This window comes from Lontra canadensis, unplaced genomic scaffold (assembly GCF_010015895.1).
Source record: "Lontra canadensis isolate GAN:19392208 unplaced genomic scaffold, GSC_riverotter_1.0 scaffold136, whole genome shotgun sequence".
In the NCBI taxonomy this organism is placed as follows: Eukaryota; Metazoa; Chordata; class Mammalia; order Carnivora; family Mustelidae; genus Lontra; species Lontra canadensis.
Genome location: NW_022631130.1, coordinates 3,296,069 through 3,316,497, shown reverse-complemented (window position 1 = coordinate 3,316,497; position 20,429 = coordinate 3,296,069). Strand labels below are relative to the sequence as shown.

At 43.5% G+C, this 20,429-nt stretch overlaps 2 protein-coding genes across 3 annotated transcripts in view; one reads left to right on the top strand and one right to left on the bottom strand.

The window, feature by feature from the left end:
- Nucleotides 1–591, bottom strand: part of FAM168B (family with sequence similarity 168 member B) — a 42,040-nt gene extending 41,449 nt beyond the window's left edge. Inside the window, exon 1 of the mRNA XM_032843167.1 lies at nucleotides 416–591. The gene's annotated coding sequence lies outside the window, so the exon portion shown is untranslated. The remainder of the gene's footprint in view (nucleotides 1–415) is intronic.
- Nucleotides 592–12,742: 12,151 nt separating this feature from the next.
- PLEKHB2 (pleckstrin homology domain containing B2) overlaps nucleotides 12,743–20,429 on the top strand; it is a 52,125-nt gene continuing 44,438 nt past the window's right edge. For both annotated transcript variants that reach the window (XM_032843128.1, XM_032843127.1), the window contains exon 1: nucleotides 12,743–12,864. The gene's annotated coding sequence lies outside the window, so the exon portion shown is untranslated. The remainder of the gene's footprint in view (nucleotides 12,865–20,429) is intronic.

Sequence of the window (20,429 nt, the reverse complement as noted above, 5' to 3'; positions counted from 1 at the left end):
ACCTTAATAAGGCCCAGGGAACATTCTTGTGCACTGACTCCACCTCTCACCGGCCACCTGGGCAGCACCCCCCTCCCCCGCCGCGCACACCGCACCTGGCCGTGCGCGAGTCCGCGCCCAGCTCCGCCTCCCTTGGGCTCCCAGCTGCCTGGTTTACCCCCCGGACAAAGCACAGCCGAGGTTTGGCCCAGGGGCCGACAGGCCGTATCCCGAACCCGGCGCCAGGCAACCCCGAGCCGCGGGCCCGACCTTGGCGCCGCCCCAGGCCCGCCGCACAAAGCGCCGCACTTCCGGCCGGGCAGCGCCGCCGCCGGAGCCCGCCGCCCCGGCTCGCGTGCAGCCCGGAGCCGGAGAGGGCGCCGCGTCGCCCCTCCGCCCCGCCCCCGCCCGGGGGCGCCCGCCCGCCCGCACTCACCGCGCCGCGACGGCGGCGGCGGCGGCGGCCTGGGCCTCAGTGACCAGCGCACGCCGGCCCGGGGTGGGCTCGGCGGTGGGGCTTGGCGAGGGGCGAGCGCCGCAGAAGAGTGCTCCGATGCGGGGGCTGAGCCTCGAAGTCCCCGGTCGCCGCCGCCGCCTCCCCGGTCCGCGCTTACAATCGCTCGGCTTCACCCGGCCCGCCTCTCCGCAGCCCGCGCTACCAGCCGACGCTGCGCAGCCAGCGAGCCACCGACCTCACTTCCGCCTGGAGCGCGCCGCTGCGAGGGCGCGCTGGGCACGTGACTGGAAGTCTCCGTTCAGACTAGGGTAGAGGCGTGCGCGCTCCCGCCGGCGTCTAAGAGGCCCCCGGATGGAGAGTGTCTGGAGCCGTGTGGCGTGCGACCCAAGGCTGGTCTGTCTACCCTAGGGCACCGCGTGCGGGTGGGCGAGTAACCCGCGGCGGCGGCGCCCACGGGGACGTCCGTGTCCACTTTTCGGAATAGGCACTCAGATGGACTTTTTCCTCACCCTGTTTTTGCCCTTCTACTAATGCAGCGTGGAAGGGACATACTGGAATATAGAGTTTTACTAAAATTTTTTATGAGAAATATGTCTTCGATTTTGTATTAAAACAGCCACCGTATTGCAGGAACCTGTGTGTAAATGAAGACGCAAGGGTGCGGTGGTGGTATGTGACCCGGTCCTGGCTGTGATGCTGGATGGTGACAACTGAGGGCAAGGCTCAGCACCCCCCAGCCAGGGCTAGTGTAGTGGCGGGCAGTCGAAGTGTTATCCCACCGAGTGGCACAGGGCTCCGGCCTGGAATATCGCTGGGACACTCGCATGCCCCAGAGTACCAGGTAGAGGCTGCCAGCACAGACACTGCGCTCACTCTGCCAATCACTATTTCCAAAGCTCCGCATTCATTAGGTCATGTAATATCCATAATAAATCATTTTGCAAATGAGGGAATTAAGACGCAAGCTGATAAGCATTCAAGAACACGCTATTAGGAAACCCACTCCGCATTCAAACCCCAGCATCTGGCTTCAGAGTGCATGTTCTTTTTTTTTATTTTTTAAAAATTTATTTGACAGAGATCACAAGTAGGCAGAGAGGCAATCGCGAGGGGGGGGCGGTGTGGGGCGGGGGAGCAGGCTCCCCGCTGAGCGGAGAGCCTAATGGAGGGCTCCATCCCACAACCCTGGGACCATGAGCTGAGCTGAAGGCAGAAGCTTAACCCACTGAGCCACCCAGGCGCCCCCAGAGTGCGTGTTCTTAAAGGGGAAGTCCTCGGATTTGGTTTTCCCAGAACAACCTTGTGTGACATTAGTAGGACCCACAAATTCCCTGCCTGAGCTGAGTCAGTCTGCCTTGAAAAGAGGTGGAGGAATCCTGTGATGCAGGCTGGGATGGGTCCTTCAGAAGGGCCTGGAGAAAGCAAGCACCTGTACTCAGCAAAAAGAGCCCAGGCAGTTTACCTATGGAGAGACATTCAGTACAAACAGCTTCTAAAGACTCTTTACCTGGCACATCTGCAAGAATTCAGTGTAGGTTAAAGAGGTTGCAAAGGACAAGATTTCTGGCAAGCTGTAAATGTGGACTTTTTTTCTTTTTCTTTTTTAAGATTTATTTATTGGTGGGGGCTTGGGTAGGAGGGGCAGAGGGAGAGGAAGAAACATCCTCAAGTAGAGGCCCTGCTGAACTGAGCTAGATCCCAGAAAGCCCAGATCATGGCCTTAGCCCAAATCAAGAGTTGGCTGTTTAACTGACTGAGCCACCCAGGTGCTTCTGAAGATTTTATTTTTTAGTAATCTCTACACCCAATATGGGGCTGAACTTAACAACTCCAAGATCAAGAGTAGCATGCTCCACTAACTGAGCCAGTCAGGAGCCCTAAATCTTGACAGTTTTAAATAAAATGATGTTACTCTTTAAAATACCCATTAAGGGGTGCCTGGGTGGCTCAGTGGGTTAAAGTCTCTGCCTTTGGCTCAGGTCATAATCCCAGGGTCCTGGGATCGAGCCCCACATCGGGCTCTCTACTCAGCGGGGAGCCTGCTTCCTCATCTCTCTCTGCCTGCCTCTCTGTTTACTTGTGATCTCTGTCTGTCAAATAAATAAAATCTTAAAATAAAATAAAATACCCATTAGAATATAAACACTACAGCAATTCAATTCCCACCTTTTTCCATTTTAAAAATATATGAGTAAATTATGTAACAAAAAATTTGTTCCCTTTTCTCCTTAACTGCTTCTATTTCACTGCCCCCACAGAATTTTACCCTAATATACTTGTGTGTTGAGTGTCTTTTTTTTTTTTAAATCACTTTTATCTGTCAGAATAGCTAGGAAATGTTCCAGTAATAACAAACCCAAAATCTCGGTCTCTTCACACAACAGAATTTTATTTCCCACATATCCATCAGGTCAAAAACAGATGAGATTGTCTGAAAAACTACACATACAAAATAATTCAGCAGCAAACTGGAAAAATGTACATATATATGTATATGCACATATACATATATATGAAATATATATATAGAGAGAGAGAGAGAGCTATCATGCCTCTAGTTAACAACCAGTTGGAAGATACAATGAAATTATGCAAAAGATCAATATTATACAAGGAATATATAAATATAACAATGTAATAACTAGCAATAAACTTTTATAAAAATTTAACAAGATCTATGTGAGTAAAACTTTAAATAATCCCTGAATGGCACAAAACACTTAAACACATGGTGAAAAACATCATGTTCTTGGATGAGTAGATTTAACATCAAAAAGATGTCAATGCTTCCTAAATTAATTAATAAATTTATTTTTAACTAGATGAAGTGATTCTGATTTACATATGGGAAAAAATCAGAAAGAATCGAAAGAATCGGCCAGGAAAACTTTGAAAACAAAGAGTTATAGGGTGGTGGCTGGCTACTAGATAAGAAAACATATTTGAAAGCCTCAGTGGGGTGCTTGGGTGGCTCAGTTGGTTAAGCATCTGCCACCATTCAGCTGAGATCCTGATCCCTGGGCTCTGAAATAGAGCCCTGAGTCCTCTCTGCTCAGAGGGGAGTCTGCTTCTCCCTCTCCCTCTACCCTTTGACCCCTGCTCTTGCTCTGGCTATCTCTCTCTCTCAAATAAATAAAATCTTAAAAAAAAAAAAAAAACCCTCAATAAGGAGCACTTGGGTGACTCAGTCCGTTAAGCATCTGCTTTCGGCTCAGGTTGTGATCCTAGGGTCCTGGGTCCTGGGATTGTGCCCTGCATCAGGCTTCCCACTCAGCGGGGAGTCTGCATCTTCCTCTTCCCTTCCCTCTACCCAGCTCTTATGCTCTCTCTCTCTCAAATAAATAAATAAAAACTTTTTAAAAAATAATAAATAAAGCCTCAATAAATAAAGCAGTGTGTCTCTGATACATGAATAGACAGACCAATAAAAACAGAAAATCCAGAAATACACCCAAATAATTTTGGGAAATCACCAAGGAAAAGATGGATAATTCAATAAATGGCATTAGGACAGAAATATAGCCATCTGAAAAAATGTAAAGTTGGTTCCATACCTTACATCATACCAGAGTGAAATTCAAATCAAAAAAAGATACAAATGTATAACAGTGAAATCATAAAAGGACAAAAAGAAAACATATGGAAAATCCTTTTTAATTTTGGAGTAAAGAAGGTCTTTTTTTTAAGATTTATTTATTTATTTAAGAGAGAGCAAGAACTAGCAAGTTTGAGCAGGGGAGAGGGGCAGAGGGAGAAGCTGACTCCCTGCTGAGCAGAGAGCTTGATGTTGGATTCAATTCCAGGACACCAGGATCATGATCTGAATGGAAGGCAGACACTTAACCAAGTCACCCAGGTGACCTAGAGAAGGCCTTTCTAACTCCTGCTCAAAATCCAGAAGCCATGACAATGAAAAACGTTAGTTTGGCAAAAATCACCATGAACATATGCAAAAGACAGATGATTAACAAGGAAAATAGTTCCAACACATGTGATAGACAAAGGGCTAATAGAATTAAGGAATTTCAGAAGTTAGTATAAAGCACTACAAGCCAATAAAAAACAATGAAGAAAGGGTCCCCTGGGTGGCTCAGTCAGTTAAGCGGCTGCCTTCAGCTCAGCTCATGATCCCAGCATCCTCGGATCAAGCCCTGCATCAGTCTCCTTGCTCAGCCGAGAGCCTGCTTCTCCCTCTCCCTCTGCCACTCCCTTGCTTGTGTGCTCTTTCTGTCAAATAAATTAAGAAAATCTTCAAAACAATAAATGAAGAGAGTTCACAGAAAAAAAAGTAAGTGGCTCTTAATCATATAAAAAATTCAATCTTACTCATTAAGAGAAAAACGCAAGTTAAAACTCTTTGATACAGCATTTCCCTCCTATTTGATTGGCAAACATCAAAGAAATTGATAATACACTCTGCTGATGTAGTGTGGAGAAGCAGGCACATTGCTGGATTGGAGAAGGGACTATTTGAAGATGCATCATGACAAGTATACACAAAACATTTGACCCAACAATTCCACCTCTGGGAGTGTGTCTAGAGACATGTTCTCTGGCATATAAAATGAAGTAGGTGCAAGCTTACTTATTGCAGCATTGTTGTGAGTAGCAAAATATTGGAAACAACCCTAGTGTCCATAAATAGGGGACTGTTCACTGACCGGATGGTTCATTCATACAATAAATTACTCTCTAACTGAATAAACAAATAAGCAACCTTTCTGTATACTGAAATAGGAATATCATCAAGTGTAACTGGTAAGTGAACAAAGGATAGAACTGTTCGTATAGGCTAAATTGTGTTCCCCTACCTTTAATTCATATGTGGAAGCCCTAACCCCCAGTACCTCAGAATCTGTATTTGCAGATAGGGCCTTTAAAGGAATACTTAGGTTAAAATGAGGTCAGTGGGGTGGGCCCTAATCCAATCTGACTGATGTCTTTATAAGAAGAAGAGGGGATTAGGACACAAACAACACATAACTGGAAACCCATGTGAGGACACAAGGAGAAGGTGATCATCCACAAGCCACGGAGAAAGACATCTGCAGGAGAATCTAACCCTGCTGGCATCATGATCTTGGACTTCCAGCCTCCAAAACTGGGAGAACATAAATTTTTGTTGTCTAAGCTGTTTCGTCTGAGATATTTGTTATGGAGTGCTAGTCAACTGATACAACTGTGTTAAAGTACATTGTGTAAAAAGGGTAAATGAAAAGATATATTAGTATTTGCTTGTGTATAAATACAGAAATAATTTCTGGGGTGCCTGGGTGGTACAGTTGGTTAAGCATCAGACTCTTGGTTTTGGTTCAAGGCATGATCTCAGGGTCCTGGGATTGAGCCCCCATCAGGCTCCAAGTGTGGTGTAAGACTCTCTCTCCCTCTCTCTCTGCCCCTCCTGCTTGTGCGCTCTCTCAAAAATAAGTAAATAAAATCTTGAAAAAAATACAGAATAAACTTCTAAAATCCGAGAAACTAATAGTTCTGATTACCTGTAATGAGGCCAGGGACAGAGTGGGTCCTGAACAAATGTGGGAGGGGTGAGAAGAATAATTTTCAAGGTTTCTTTTTCTTTTGAAATATATGAATGTACTACATATTCTAAAATTAAGTTATAAAAAATAAAAATTTAATATATATAGGGATATATTATCCCTATATATATTAGAAATGTAAATGGTATAATATTTTGGGAAAAGGTCTGGTTGTTTCTTAAAAAATTAAACACACACCTATCCTGTCATCTAATAAATTGCTGGTATCTGCCAAAGAGAGATGAAAACATACATCCATGCAAAAGAATTGTACACAAATGTTTATAGCAGTTTTATTGATAATAGCCAAAACTTGAAAAAAGTGCAGACATCTATTATCAGGATGAATACAAGTTCATGTATTCATGATATGTATTCAATACAATGAATACAAGTTCAGTAGGGTGCCTGGGGTCTGTTTACAATGACCTGCACTGGCTCCTGAAAACCAAAGGATACATTTTCAGGAATTTGGCGAGACATTTGGCAAGCACAGTCATTATTAACAGTTATAGAGATTTAATATTAAAAACAAAAGAAATAAATATTCAAAAACTTATCCTTTCCTAATTCTTGTATTTTATTTTTGCCTTTGCCCTGAGGCTCTTTGCCGCTATTGGACCAGCCTGGTGGAAATATTTTATAACAGTAGGGGTGGGGGCAGGGTGAGAGGGAGAAGCGGACTCCTTGCTGAGCAGGGAGCCCAACACAGGGCTCATCCCAGGACCCTGGGACCATGACCTGAGCTGAAGGCAGACACTTAACCCACTGAGCAACCCAAGCACCCCTAATTTCTATTTCTTATACACCTGATATACATCTTTGTAAACTAGTTTTGGCTGGCGTTTCTGTAAACTATGGGATTTTTGCATCAAAGAATCACTGACTTAAAGAGTATGAACTTAAACTTCTTTATAGTATCAAATTTAATTCTGGAGGGGTTACACACCAATCTACAGTTGCACAAATACTGTATACCACTGACTGTCTCATCAACTCCTTATATCGAGCATTTCATTAAAAATCGTTTAAAATTTGATCACTAAAAAAAGATTTCATTTAATTTGCATTTGTTAGATTACAGGTAAAATTCATCTAAAAATGTTTGTTGCAGGGCACCTGAGTGGCTCAGTTGGTTAAACAACCAACTCTTGATTTCTACTCAGGTCATGATCTCAGGGTCATGAGATCGAGCTCTATGTCTGCATCTGTCTCAGGCTCTGCCCCAGATGGACATGGAGCCTGCTTAAGATTCTCTCTCATGGGGCACCTGAGTGGCTCAGTGGGTTAAAGCCTCTGCTTTCGGCTCAGGTCACAGTCCCAGGGTCCTGGGATCGAGCTCCACTTGGGCTCTCTGCTCAGTGAGGAGCCTGCTTCCTCCTCTCTCTCTCTGCCTGCTTCTCTGCCTACTTGTCATCTTTGTCAAATAAATAAATAAATAAATAAAATCTTAAAAAAAAAGAGATTCTCCCTCCCTCTGCCCCTCCCTAGCACTCTCATTTTCTCTAAAAAAAAAAAAGGAAAAAATGCTTGTTACATTTGCTCTTTCCTTATGTGAATGATTTACTCATATATTTTTTTGCCTGTTTTTATACTGGAGTCTTAGCGTTTTTCTTGTCAATCTATTCGAATTCCTTTTACATGAAAATTGAAGGGTTATTAGGAAAACAGCACTGTTTTCTGTTCACTATCTAGCTGGAGGCAAAGTTATTGAGAATACAAAATTTTTGGTTTGGTTGTGGTTTAGCGCATAGGATTGAACATAGATAGGGATCTACTTCCCTTCCCTTCCAGACCCTATTTAGGAAAAAGAAAAAGTATTTTTAGTTTTTATTATTACTTATTTTTTTTAAGTAGGCTCCATGTCCAGCATAGAGTCCAGTGTGGGACCCCAACTCATGATTAAGACCTGAGCGGAGATCAAGAGTCAGATGCTCAACTGACTGAGCCACTCAGACACCACCCCTCAAACACCCAAGATTTTTAAAAGAATGAATCCTGAATAGTCCTGGAAAACAAGATAAGGGGATTATTAGTTAACAAGACATTTAGAGACAGTTGAGCATGACAGAAAGGAGTTGGGGTTGGAGCCTTCTGACTCAAGATGGCAGACCAAGAACACACTTTGGCCTTCTATTCTCTCCTTAGACTTCTATGAAACAGTAGGTGTTTAAAAATAATAAGCAACACAGCGATGACTAAGTAGTAGAAGCTGTGGTGGGTGGGGGAGCCGAGGGACTCACTTTCATGTGGACAGTTAAAGAGGCAGAGAAGGTGTGAGGTGAGGGAGGGGAAGGGTGGTTAGAAATAGGCCTGTAAACAAGAACAGTGACAGCAAGGCTGCATGTGCCACATCTGTGCCCCATCTCTCTTCCTCATTCTTGTGCTCATGGACAGTTTCATGTTTATAGTGGGCAAAAACACAACTGTTCTCAAAAGAAATGGGCTCAACTATCTGAAGAAAGTTAACACTTTTCAGTAGGTGTTGAGGGAAAAATAAAGTGAAATTTAAACATGCAAAAATTCATTATTTTGTACCCAATAAAGTTTCAGAATTTCCTTCTAGGAAGAGCTAAGGTGCAGCAAGCAGAGTAGAAGAGCTTTCTAGTCCTGGACTAGACTTGGTTTTGGCTTAGGATTCTCATTCCAGATCGTAGGGTATGGCATGGAGAGGCATGACATAGTATTTCATATCCTATTAATTTTTTTAAAGTTTGTTTATTTATTTTAAATGATTTTTATTTTTTATTATGTTAGTCACCATACAGTTTTAAACGATTTTTAAAGGATTTATTTATTTCTTTGAGAGAGTGAGAGCATGAGCAGGGGGGCGTGGGGAGGGGCAGAAGTGGGGGAAAAGGAAGTGAGAGGGAGAAGCAGACTCCCTGCTGACTCTGGGATCACATCGTGAGCTGGATGCAGAAGCTTAACCCACCAGCCTGAGCTGGAGGCAGAAGCTTAGCCACCCAGGCACCCCTATTTATTTATTTTAGTAATTTCTACACTCAATATGGGGCTTGAACTCACAGCCATGAGATCACAAGTCACATGCTCTACTGATTGAGCCAGCCAGGGACCCGATGTCTTATTTAGATTTTCTTTTTCAACCACAAAAACCTTACACTTTCTTTTTCCAGTTTCAGTACTTATAACTGGGGCAAAAAAGGGAGCAGGGCTAATCAGCATAAAATTTTATTTGATTGAGTTGAGGACCACAAATTCTATGGAGCCATTGAGCCAGGGGACTGATGAATGCAGAGTGCCAGTGTAGCTCTTTGAAACCCCATTTCAGTTCTAGACCAGAGGCTACATACTCAGTATTGGCAGATATAGGGCTGGAAATTAGGTGTTCTTAGCTGCCGTTGGCCTCCTTCTTCCTGTACTTTTATTGTCAGCAAACTTGGACAGAAAGCAAATTTACTGGTGACTGCTCCTTGTGAGAGTGTCCTGCAACCTTTCTCTGATCCACTGGTGATTTGTGAGCATGTCAGAACACTCCAGAGAAGAATTTCATTTACCTCCATTTATGGAATCCGAGGAGTCCAGGATGATTAGGATCTGAGTGTTGCTGTTCTTCATATCACCAGGACTGGCACACTATGATTTTTCAATTGATATTTATTTATTTTTAAAGATTTTATTTATTTAATTGACAGAGATCACATAGTAGGCAGAGAGGCAGCGGGATGGGGGGGGGGGGAAGCAGAGAGAGAGAGAGCCGGGGGCTGGATCCCAGGACACTGGGATCATGACCTGAGCTGAAGGCAGCAGCTTAACCCACTGAGCCACCCAGGTGCCCCTCAATTGATATTTATTGAATTGTGTTTTTAACTATGCACAAGGTATGGTGTTGGTGAGTTCTTATGAGCTTTGCCACATATGGTGAAATAGTGTATTAATAGCCTAAGAGAACTATTTTGACCTGAATTCATATTAAAGAGATTGGAGAATTAAAAAAAAAGAAAAGAAAGCCAATATTGCTAAACCAGAAAACTTACTAGGAGATATTTCCTGCTCCAGGTCCTGGAACACCTACATAAACCAAACTAGATTCAAATATTACTTTTTTCTGGGGCACCTGGGTGGCTCAACTAGTTAAGTGGCCAACTCTTGATCTCAGCTCAGGTCTTGATCTCAAGGTTGTGAGTTCAAGCCTTGTGTTGGGCTCCATGCTCGGCGTGACACCTACTAAAAAAAATTATATATATATATATATATATATATGTACATATATATTTACACACATGTATTACTTTTTTCCTGTTGTCTAAATGATTTTATGTATTTTTTAAGAAAAATTTATTTATTTATTTTACAGAGAGAGAGAGAGAGAGATCACAAGTAGGCAGAGAGGGAGGCAGAGAGAGAGGGGGAAGCAGGCTCCCTGTGAGCAAAGAGCCCAATGCGGGGCTCAATCCCAGGACCCTGAGATCATGAGTGGGAGGCAGGGGCTTAACCCACTGAGCCATCCAGGTGCCCCTATCTAAATGATTTTAAATTAGGTGTTAAGTGATTAATTGAGGAAAATCTGGAAAATACAGCAAAGAATGAAGAAGAAATAAGTCATCCATAGACCCATCACTTAAAGACAATGTGTGTATTTTGAACACTCCAAATCCAAACCTTGCAAGATACCTAAAACTAACACATAAGATAGGGTTAGCCTTATTGCTTTACTGAGAGAGGGTCAGGAACTTCAGTGATGTCACCCAGTTTGCTCAAGCTCATCCTCACCAAGTGGGAACCAGGAAAAATTCTAGATGATTCCAAACTCTGTTGTTGACTAAGTCATGCTATTTTGCAAAAGATTCGATTGGAAGGCATCACAGTATTCCCCATCCTGAATTTCTCCTCAGAGAGGAGCTGGGTTAAGACAGGAGCTTTTGCCATTAGAGTTTGGAGTTTTAAAGACCATTAACTGTAGGCCTTCCCAAAGGGGTGTGTGTGTGTGTGTGTGTGTGTGTGTGTGTGTGTGCGTGCGCACACGCATGCATGTGTTTAAAGAGAGAGAGAGAAAGTTTACAGGTAGATGTTAAAAATGAGAAAGCAGTCCCAAAATGGAGTCACTTGTGCTAAATTCCACACTAGCAAAAAAAGATTTAATACCTAATCTAATTGTAGTTTCAACCTCCCAGGAATAAAATGGAATTGTCTGATAAGCATAAATGAGATAATCCTCTTGATAGACCCATTTTGATCTCTTTGAGGAAGGTAACCTTGATTGAAACAATGCATTCTTTGCTGACAATTTTCTTTTCCTATCCTTCCACCTTTAAAAACCTTTCCTTTCCTATAGCTCATTGGAGCTCCTTTCTATTTGCTAGATGTGATGCTGCCCGATTCATGAATCATTAAATAAAATCAATTTGATCTTTAAACTTACTCAATTAAATGTTTGCTATTTATCACGGAAAAACAAATCTTAAGTGTACAGCTCAATAAATGTTTACAAAATTCACCTTTGAGGAGTAGGGTGGTGGGAAGTTCCCTCAGGCTACTTCCCAGGAAGGTTCCCTACCTTGAGCCCAGAGGCACCACAGGGGCTTAAAGCCATCTTCAAAGTTTAGCAGTAGAGGTCACTAACATTTCTCTATTTCCCACTATTATCTTCTTTATTTAAAATTAAACTTTTTATTTTATTTTGGAATAATTTTATTTTATTTTTTAAAAGATATGTATTTATTTATTTATTTGAAACAGGGAGCAGGAGAGAAAGAAGCAGGCTTCTTGATGAGTAGGGAGCCCAGTGCAGGGCTCCATCCCAGGACCCCGGATCAGGACTTGAGTGGAAGGCAGAAATTACAAGTAATTGTTATTATTCAAAATCAAGCATTTGGAATTTACCAGTTTTTTCCAGGATTCCACCCTGGATCCCCCATTGCATCTGACAGTTTCTCAGTCTTTCCTTGTTTTTCATGACCTTTAAAGTTTTTGAGGAGTACTGGTGAGGTAGTTTATTGAACATGCATGAATTAGGAGTTGTCTGATGTTTTTGTCATGGTTAGATTGGGACTGTAGTTTTTTTTGGAGGAAGGCCAAAGGAAAAGTGACCTTTTCATCACATCATGTCAAAGGTAAATATTATCAACATGACTTACCATGGCTGATGTCAATCTTTATCACATGGTTGAGTAGTGTTTGTCAGGTTGCTCCACTGTAAAGTTATTTTCTCTCCTCTCTTTGAGAGGAAGCAATTATGCAGATTCAGGGTTGTGTGGGTGGAGGTTTATACTCCCTCTGGATTAGGTATGATTTATTGGAATTCTTCTATTAAAAAAATTTCTCTCTTCTCTTCATTAATTTAACCATTTACTTTCAAAAGAATGGACTCGGTTATATTTGTTTTATACTCTGTTTTAACTTAATACTACATAATTTATTTTGGTTCTCAAGTTGTTCCAGATTTGGCCATGGGGAGCTTTTTCAGGTTTATTCCTGTGTCCTTTGACATGCCTCCATGATTTTATTTTTTGAGCATTTCTTACTTCTGGCGATACATCAAGCTCCAGGCTCAGGTTGTGCTTTCCCCGCCATAGTTCTAGAGCCACTCATTTCTCTAAGCAGCCCTGGCTCCTTTTATTGGAGGATGGCATTTGGACAAAGACCAGGGTGCAAACAACTTTTTCAGATGAAAATTAAACCTCCACTTACGCAGAGTTGAGGATGCCTCAGGACCCTCCCCTCCCTCCTACAACGACCCAGGCTCCGCCACTGCCTCCGCGACTATTCCAGGCATGCCCCGCGCGGCCGGACGCATGCGCGCGGGAGAGGTGTGACGTTGGACGGTGGCCCGGACGTAGGCGTGAGGCAGTCGGAGCCCAGGAACCCCAGTGGCGTCCTTGCGGTCCCGTGCCCTGCTTCGGTGCTCCGCGGCGGCTGGAGAGTTCGCAGGTAAATGTGTTCATCCGGTCCAGGCGACTCCAGGGCCCCTTCTGTTCCCCACCGACCAGAGTTGGTTCCTCTGGAGCCTTTCCCTAGAGTCGCCCAGCCCGTCACCACTCGGAGACGATCCCTTCTCGACCCGCGGTACCGCACGTCTTCGGCGTCAGTCCCTTAGAGCCTTGGTGAGAAAGTCGTCCCTCTCCTCGCGTCCTCCCCTTCCCGGGTGTAGGTCCCTGCAGAACTTCTCGTACAGCCGCGCAGCCCCGCACCCCTCCGAGAGGACCCTCCCACTTAGACCCCGCGGCCCGCCCCTCCCCGGCGTAGATCCCAGCCTCCTCTAGCGGCGTCCCCTCGGCGCGCGTCTGAGGAGACCCCCTCCGCTCCCCCCGCGGACCCACCTCCTTGCTTCCCTTCCTGGTGTTGGCCCCACCAGAGCCTCCTCTGGAGCCGTGCCTCTCCGCGTGCCCTCCTTTTCCCCCGTGTCGACTCCTCCAGAACCTTCCTTAGAGCCTCCCAACCCGCCCCCTTCGGAGCGGACCCTTTCGGCTTTGGCCAGGCTAGAGCTGCGCAGCTCCAAGCCGCTCGGGAGGCACTGTCCTTGGCCCGTGGTGCCGTGGTGTCCTCCCCTCTAGAGCCGCCCAGCCCCGCACCCCTCCAGGAGCACCCCCTCCTCCCGGTGAGCGTCCCTCCTCTTCCAGGCCCCTGTGGAGCCTCCTTCAGCGCCACCCATTCGGCGCCCCTCTGAGGAGATCCCCGGCCCACGCCCCTTCTCCCCTCTCTGGTGTCGGCCTCTCCAGAGCCTCCCCTTGAGCTGCCCAGTCCTGCCCGAGCTCTCCTGCTGCTGTCCCCCTTCCCGCAAGTGCTCTCCGCGGGCCCGCCACCTTTTCGCCGGCACGGGTCTCTCAGAGCCTAGTTTCTGCCTTGCCCGCACGGAGATTGCGCTCTCCTTAGGAATGCAGAGCGGCATTGAAGCTGAGGACTCGCGGGTGCGACTGGCCCCCACTTCCTTTCACTTATTCCTGGCTTTGTAGTGGTTGATGGTTAGTCTTAGGACTTTTGGTTGCACATTACCTTTTTTCACGTTTGATCTTTTCACTCAGCCAGATCGGGAACTCCTGAGCGCAGGGTTTTTATTTTGTGTGGGCAGAGAGTTTTTTGTTTTTATCTAAAATGTAAAGTAATTTACATAGAAGAGGCTTCGTAAAAATGAAGGAATAGTAAGTTCCTGTTTTTCAGGGCGGGCGGAGGGTATGCGGTGTGATGGCCATACTGTCAATAAATCTAGAGGAACGTGGTTAATTCCCAACGCCATTGACTCCTGGCCCCCGAGAGTCTTTTTTTTTTTTTTTTTTTAACCTCTTCTGACTAGGTCAGGGTGGAGTCACTGACAGAGGCTGGAGTGTTTATAAGGAAAGGGAGGAAAGTTCTGGGTCTCTTGGTCTTTGAGGAAGCTATTGCCAGTGCAGGAAATGAGTTGTCTGAAGTCATAAGGGGAATTAGGGCCCTAGCGAGGACTGTCAGCTGCCTATTGTGGTCGTCATTATTTGTCGAACAGATCAATGACCAAAATATATGTGATTGTGCAACTGGGCTGTCTTAAGGGCCAGCCTATAGGTGGCAATGAGAATGCCTGGGGTTTATTTTTCGCATTAGTGATTTCTATTCTTGACTCCCCTGCCCCTCCGCAACATACTGATCTCTGAGGGCAGGAATTCAAAATGCTTCAGGATGGTCCTGGCAGACAACTTAGTGTTCAGTAAATGCTTACTAAAGGAAGCTGCAGAAAAGAACTCAGAACCTGACAGAGGTTCTTCACTAGCATATTTTTAATTGTGTTGGCATATTCTGTAGGTAAAATTCCTAATAATCTCAAGGACTGAATTTATGAAACTTGTACATCATTCTATAGAATGAAGAACAGATAACACTCTGTGTGATAGTCATATTACTTCTCTGGAAGATAGAGTGTTCTTTTCTGATTGCCTCTTGAAACTTTGCTGTGCTTCCCAGCTTGCCACTCTACATAAATATTTGGGTGCTTTCTCCTTAACTTTGCCTTTTTTTTCTTTCCAGATGTCTAAAGAAATTAAAAATTATTAGTGTCTGTAACTATGAAAAACTGTAGAGAGTAAAATAAACATGTTACAAAATGTGGATTAGTTGTGTTTCATTGGTTGTATGTTTGCATACAATTTGATGGTGAGGATAGAAAGTTGAGCTTTCTTGCCTGTCCAGTGTGTCTTCCCTTTGATGAGTGCTATATTAGGCTTGTTACTGAGAAGTGGTTGCTACCTGGCAATGGTCAGTGCTATATATGAACTAAATGATGATGGATCATCCAGTTCTTGTCCCCTGTATTTTAGAGGCACTTGGGAATTCTTGTTGCCTTTACAATATCGTTCTTTTTTTTTTTTTTTTAAGATTTTATTTAAACATTTATACATTGCGAGAGTGCATGCGTGTGTGTACATGCACACATGCACACACACACACAGTGACAAAGGCAGAGGAAGCTTATCTTCAGGCAGACTTTGTGCTAAGTGCAGAGCTTAAGGCGGGGCGGGGCTCAGTCTTACACCCCATGAGATCATGACCTTAGCCAAAACCAAGTTATCCAGGCACCCCTAAAGATTTTATTTTTAAGTAATCTCTATACTCAGTGTGGGGCACAAACTCACAACCCCGAGATCAAGAGTGGCATGTTCTACTGATGAAGCCAGCCAGGTGCCCCTGCATTATCATTTTTTTTTTTTAAGATTTTATTTATTTATTTGTCAGAGAGAGAGAGGGAGAGAGAGCGAGCACAGGCAGACAGAATGACAGGCAGAGGCAGAGGGAGAAGCAGGCTCCCTGCCAAGCAAGGAACCCGATTCGGGACTCGATCCCAGGACGCTGGGATCATGACCTGAGCCGAAGGCAGCTGCTTAACCAACTGAGCCACCCAGGCGTCCCTGCATTATCATTTTTGAAGAACAGAGTTTTCCTTCCTTTGATAAGGTGGTCACTTTTACAGTTAAAGTACAGAGAGGGCTAGCTAGAGGAACAAGGGTATTGTGAGTGAGTCAGTTGTAGACAGCCTTGAATTGCACTTCTTAGAACAAGATAGTAATGTAATTATAGCTGTTCTCTCTTTTGGAGCACCTCATATGGGGCTCTTTGGGCATATTATCTCAGTTAATTGTCACACTAACCTCATGATATAACTAATAATGTCCTGTCATATAGGTCAGAAAGTGAGGCTTGGGAGGTTTGCTTTTGTGCTCATAGTCATAGCAGTTAGTAAGAGGTAGAGCTCAGAACTGCCAGATTCCAAAGGCAATATTCTTCCCACCTGTTAAAATTGATGTCTTTTGGATTCAATGTTTTGTTTTGTTTTTAAAGGTTTTATTTTAGAGAGTGCGTGTGCACTCACGAAGTGGGGTGCAGAGGGAGAGGGAGAAAGAATCTGAAGCAGACTCCATGCTGAGTGCACATCTGCACATGGGGCTTGATCTCATGATCCTGAGATCAGGACTTCAGCTGGAACCAAGAGTTGGGACGCTTAACCAACTGAGCCACCCAGGCACCCTTGGATTCAGTGTTTTTAAAATGATTTGAGTTCATATTTAAACTAATTTGAGTTGCTGAATATGATTTATATTTAAAAACTTCCTATAGGCTTACTGGCATGTGAGTAATGTGGGTATTTTGCAGTTAGTTAGTTTGCTGGTGTTTTATTGTCTAGAGACCAACTGCAGACTTTCATCTGATGAGTTTTAGTTTATGCAATAGATCTTGCTCCAGGATAGAAATAGTGGACTGTTGAAATAAGTTGTGAAGTAATGTGGAATTCAGCAAGGTAAGGCAAAGAAATATTCCTGTTCCTTAAGGGATGGATTTGGTTATGTGTTCTGCAAGGTTTTTTGTTTTTTGCTTTTATTTCTAGTGTATATGTATTCAAATTTTAACCTTCAAGGGCATCTTTATTAAGTCTTCTAAGCCATTTGAGAAGCAGCGTAATGTGCTACTATCTTCTGGAATGTTCTGGACAAATTTTAGTCAGGTGGCTAGGGAGGAAGTAAAGTGATAATAATGAGAATTGCTGTGTGAGCAGCTCCCATTTCTTGAGTTTTAGTAATGTCAGGCACTATGCCAAACACATGTTATTTCACCCAATTTTCCAAATGTCAAGTAATTGTTGGTATTCTCATTGTATAAATCAAGAAACTAAGGCTTGAAAAAGTTAGGTAACTTGCCCAAGGTTATTTATTTACTTATTTCCCAACCCCCAAGTTTATTTATAAGTGAGTGAGTCAGGATTTGAACACGGGTCATCTGCTTTTGTCTTTGCTGTTGGTGTTTTTGTCTTTGTGATTTAGGCCTTGTTTTCCCTTTAACTCACTTTAGTTGCATTTCAGGAGGGAGCAGATTTAGTTGTTTGTGCCCCTTGTAATCCATCATTAATGTTGAAAATAGCAAAGCAGTCACCTGCATGGGTGATCTTGACATTATTGGTATTTCTTTTGTCTTGGATCCTCATTTTAATATCACTGTTGTGCCTTCTGTGAAAATAATTCTCCTGTGAATTCTAGTGTTTAGTAACAAGAAATATGGACTTTACATATCTACGTAATATTTCTGTTTAACGCAGAGGGAGAATGAGACAATAGATGTTTAAAGTCTGCCCCCCCCCCCCCCCCAGCACTGTTTCCAGGTAATCTCAAGGCAGGACAGGCTAGCAGGATCTGGGGTCAGGAACTGGGCTAGGCTGATGAGTAAGGTACTTCTTTTAGGCATGTGAGTGCTCTGTAGGGCTGAGGGCAAGTAGGCTGAGTGATAATGTCCCTTCTCCCTCTGCTCTGTGGTCAGGATTCAGGAGCCTGGCAGGGTGCAGACTCTAGATAGAAAGATGCAGCTGCGGTCCAGCTTAGGTGAGATGAGCCATTTAAGGAGTAGTTGATGGCAGCTGTTTATTTAAGTGCCTTTGGTGTATCTTGTTTATAAGCCCTTGGTGTATCTTATGTGGGGGATCTGTATTGTGTTACATGTTGCTTATGGGTTGGGAGCCAGAGGCAAGGGTTCTATTGCTTTAGAGGCTGAGACTAAGGCTGATGAGGCAATATGCTTCATGTGGTGGTCAAGATACCAGAATGAAGCCTGACAGAAGAGGCTAGTAGGCACAAAGGACACACATCTCTTTAGTGGGGATAAAGAACTTGTTCTCCTGCATTCAGATGAGTGCCCATCTTGCAGTTTCTGCTAGATGGCAAAATGCCCTGGCTTCAGTCCCCCAAGAAGATGTGCTGTGGTAGATGATATTGCCTAATTAGAGTGAAGATCTCACAAGGGGTTTTAGGAGGCTTTTATTATCATGGGGCTTTAATCTTTTCTTGATGTCTTTTGACTTTTCTGGAGACTGGCTTGTAAGTGCCTGCTCAGCAAGTGCAAGTAACCAAACTCAAGTGTATTCCTGAGGGTGTGAGTCCGAGGTTCGTTTCCTGAACATCCTTCTTCCCAGTAGCCTGTTTTAGGCTGTTTCAAAGCCTGTTCCTCTGATCTTCCCTACTGCATAAATTTTGTACAGTTGAGTCCTTAACTCAGAAGTCCAGACTTCCTGTTAAAAAAGAAATTGTAGTGTTCTAGTAAACATGACAAATATCTCTATTACCATAATAACCATTTGAATTATCTAGTGAGGAGAAGGTATACAAATCAAAGTATTTCAACAAATTTTAAATCCCCCCACCCCACCCCTTGTTGAATGAAATCCGAACTCACATTGGAAATTATGTTTTCTCTGACACATTTCATAGCAGTGTATTTGATTTTTACTCATCTATACTAAGGATGCCTTTCATTCTTAGTTGGTTCTAATGAATTATAACTATTGTTCTCAATTTGGCATTATCAGAAGCCCTTCCTTCAGCTGGTTTGCTTCTTCATCCTTTCTAAAGGCATTCCTGAAAGTATCTTTGTTTTTTGGTAGTAGGCACATCTTGAGGTTTCCTGTCCATAAGTTGTAACCAGCTCATTTTCAAGGAGCATTGATTCCTTTTAGAGGAGACCAGTATCAGAGATAAAAATCTGGATGCAGGGGTACATGTGAGATTGTCCCACAGAATGACTAAAGATAGGATGATACCAGAGAAAAAGCTACTTGAGTCCACAGAAGAATTACCCCTTTTGAAGAAGTCATGAGTTTCCGGCGCCTGGGTGGATTAATAGGTTAAGTGTCTAACTTTTGATCTCAGCTCAGGTCCCAATATCCAGGTCATGCGTTCAAGCCCTGTGTTGTGCTCCAAGATACCACATGGAATCTACTTAAAAAGAATAAAAATCCAAAAAACCCACATGATTTTCTGTTGCTAATTCCAGTTTGTTTCTTTCAGCCTTGTAATACTCTAATTTTCTCTTACTCTAACGGTTTTGAATTATTTTATATAGGCACATTAAAGATGATGATGTCCTCTTGATGTAGAAGCTTTGTTTTTTTTTCTTTTTTAAGATTTTATTTATTTATTTGACAGAGATCACAAGTAGGCAGAGAGGCAGGCAGAGAGAGAGAGAGAGAAGGAAGCAGGCTCCCCTCTGAGCAGAGAGCCCGATGTGGGGATCCATTCCAGGACCCTGGGATCATGACCTGAGCCAAAGGCAGAGGCTTTAACCCACTGAGCCCCCAGGTGCCCTTTTTTTTTTTTTAAACTTTTAAAATTTAAATTCAGTTCAGTTAGCATATAGCATATTATTGGTTTCAGGGGTAGAATTTAGTGATTCATCAGTTGGCATATAAGAGCCAGTGCTCTTCACATCAAGTGCCCTCCTTAATGCCCATCACCCAGTTACCCTCCTCCCACCTACCTCCCTTCCAGCTACCCTCAGTTTGTTTCCTGGAGTTCCGTGTCTCTTGTGCTTTGGCTCCCTCTCTCTTTTTCTTTGCTTGTACCTTCCCTTGTCCTATGTTCATTTGTTTTGTTTCTTAAATTTCACATAGGAGTGAAATTAAATGGTATTTGTGTTTCTCTGACTTATTTTGCTTAGCGTAATACCCAATGACGTTCCATGCATGTTGTTGCAAATGGCAAGATTTCATTCTTTTTGATGGTTGAGTAATATTCCATCATAGATAGCTACACACATACTGAGACACCACACATACACACACACCAGGTCTTCTTTATCCATCTATCTGTCATTGGACATGTCAACTCTTCTACAGTTTGGCTGACTTGGACATTACTCCTATAAACATTGGGGTGCAGGTGCCCCTCTGGATCATTACATTTGCATCTTTGGGGCTAATACCTAGTAGTCCAGTTGGTGGGTTTTAAGGTAACTCTATTTTTAACTTCTTGAGGAACCTCCATACTGTTTTCCAGAGTGGCTGCACCAACTTGAATTTTTACTAACAGTGTAAGAGGGTTCCCCTTTCTCCACATCCTCACCAACATCTGTTGTTTCCTGACTTATTCATTTTAGCCATTCTGACTTGTGTGAGGTGGTATCTCATAAAGGTTTTGATTTATATTTTCCCTGATGCCAAGTGATGTTGAGCATTTTTTCATGTGTCTGTTGGCCAATTGTGTATGTCTTCTTTG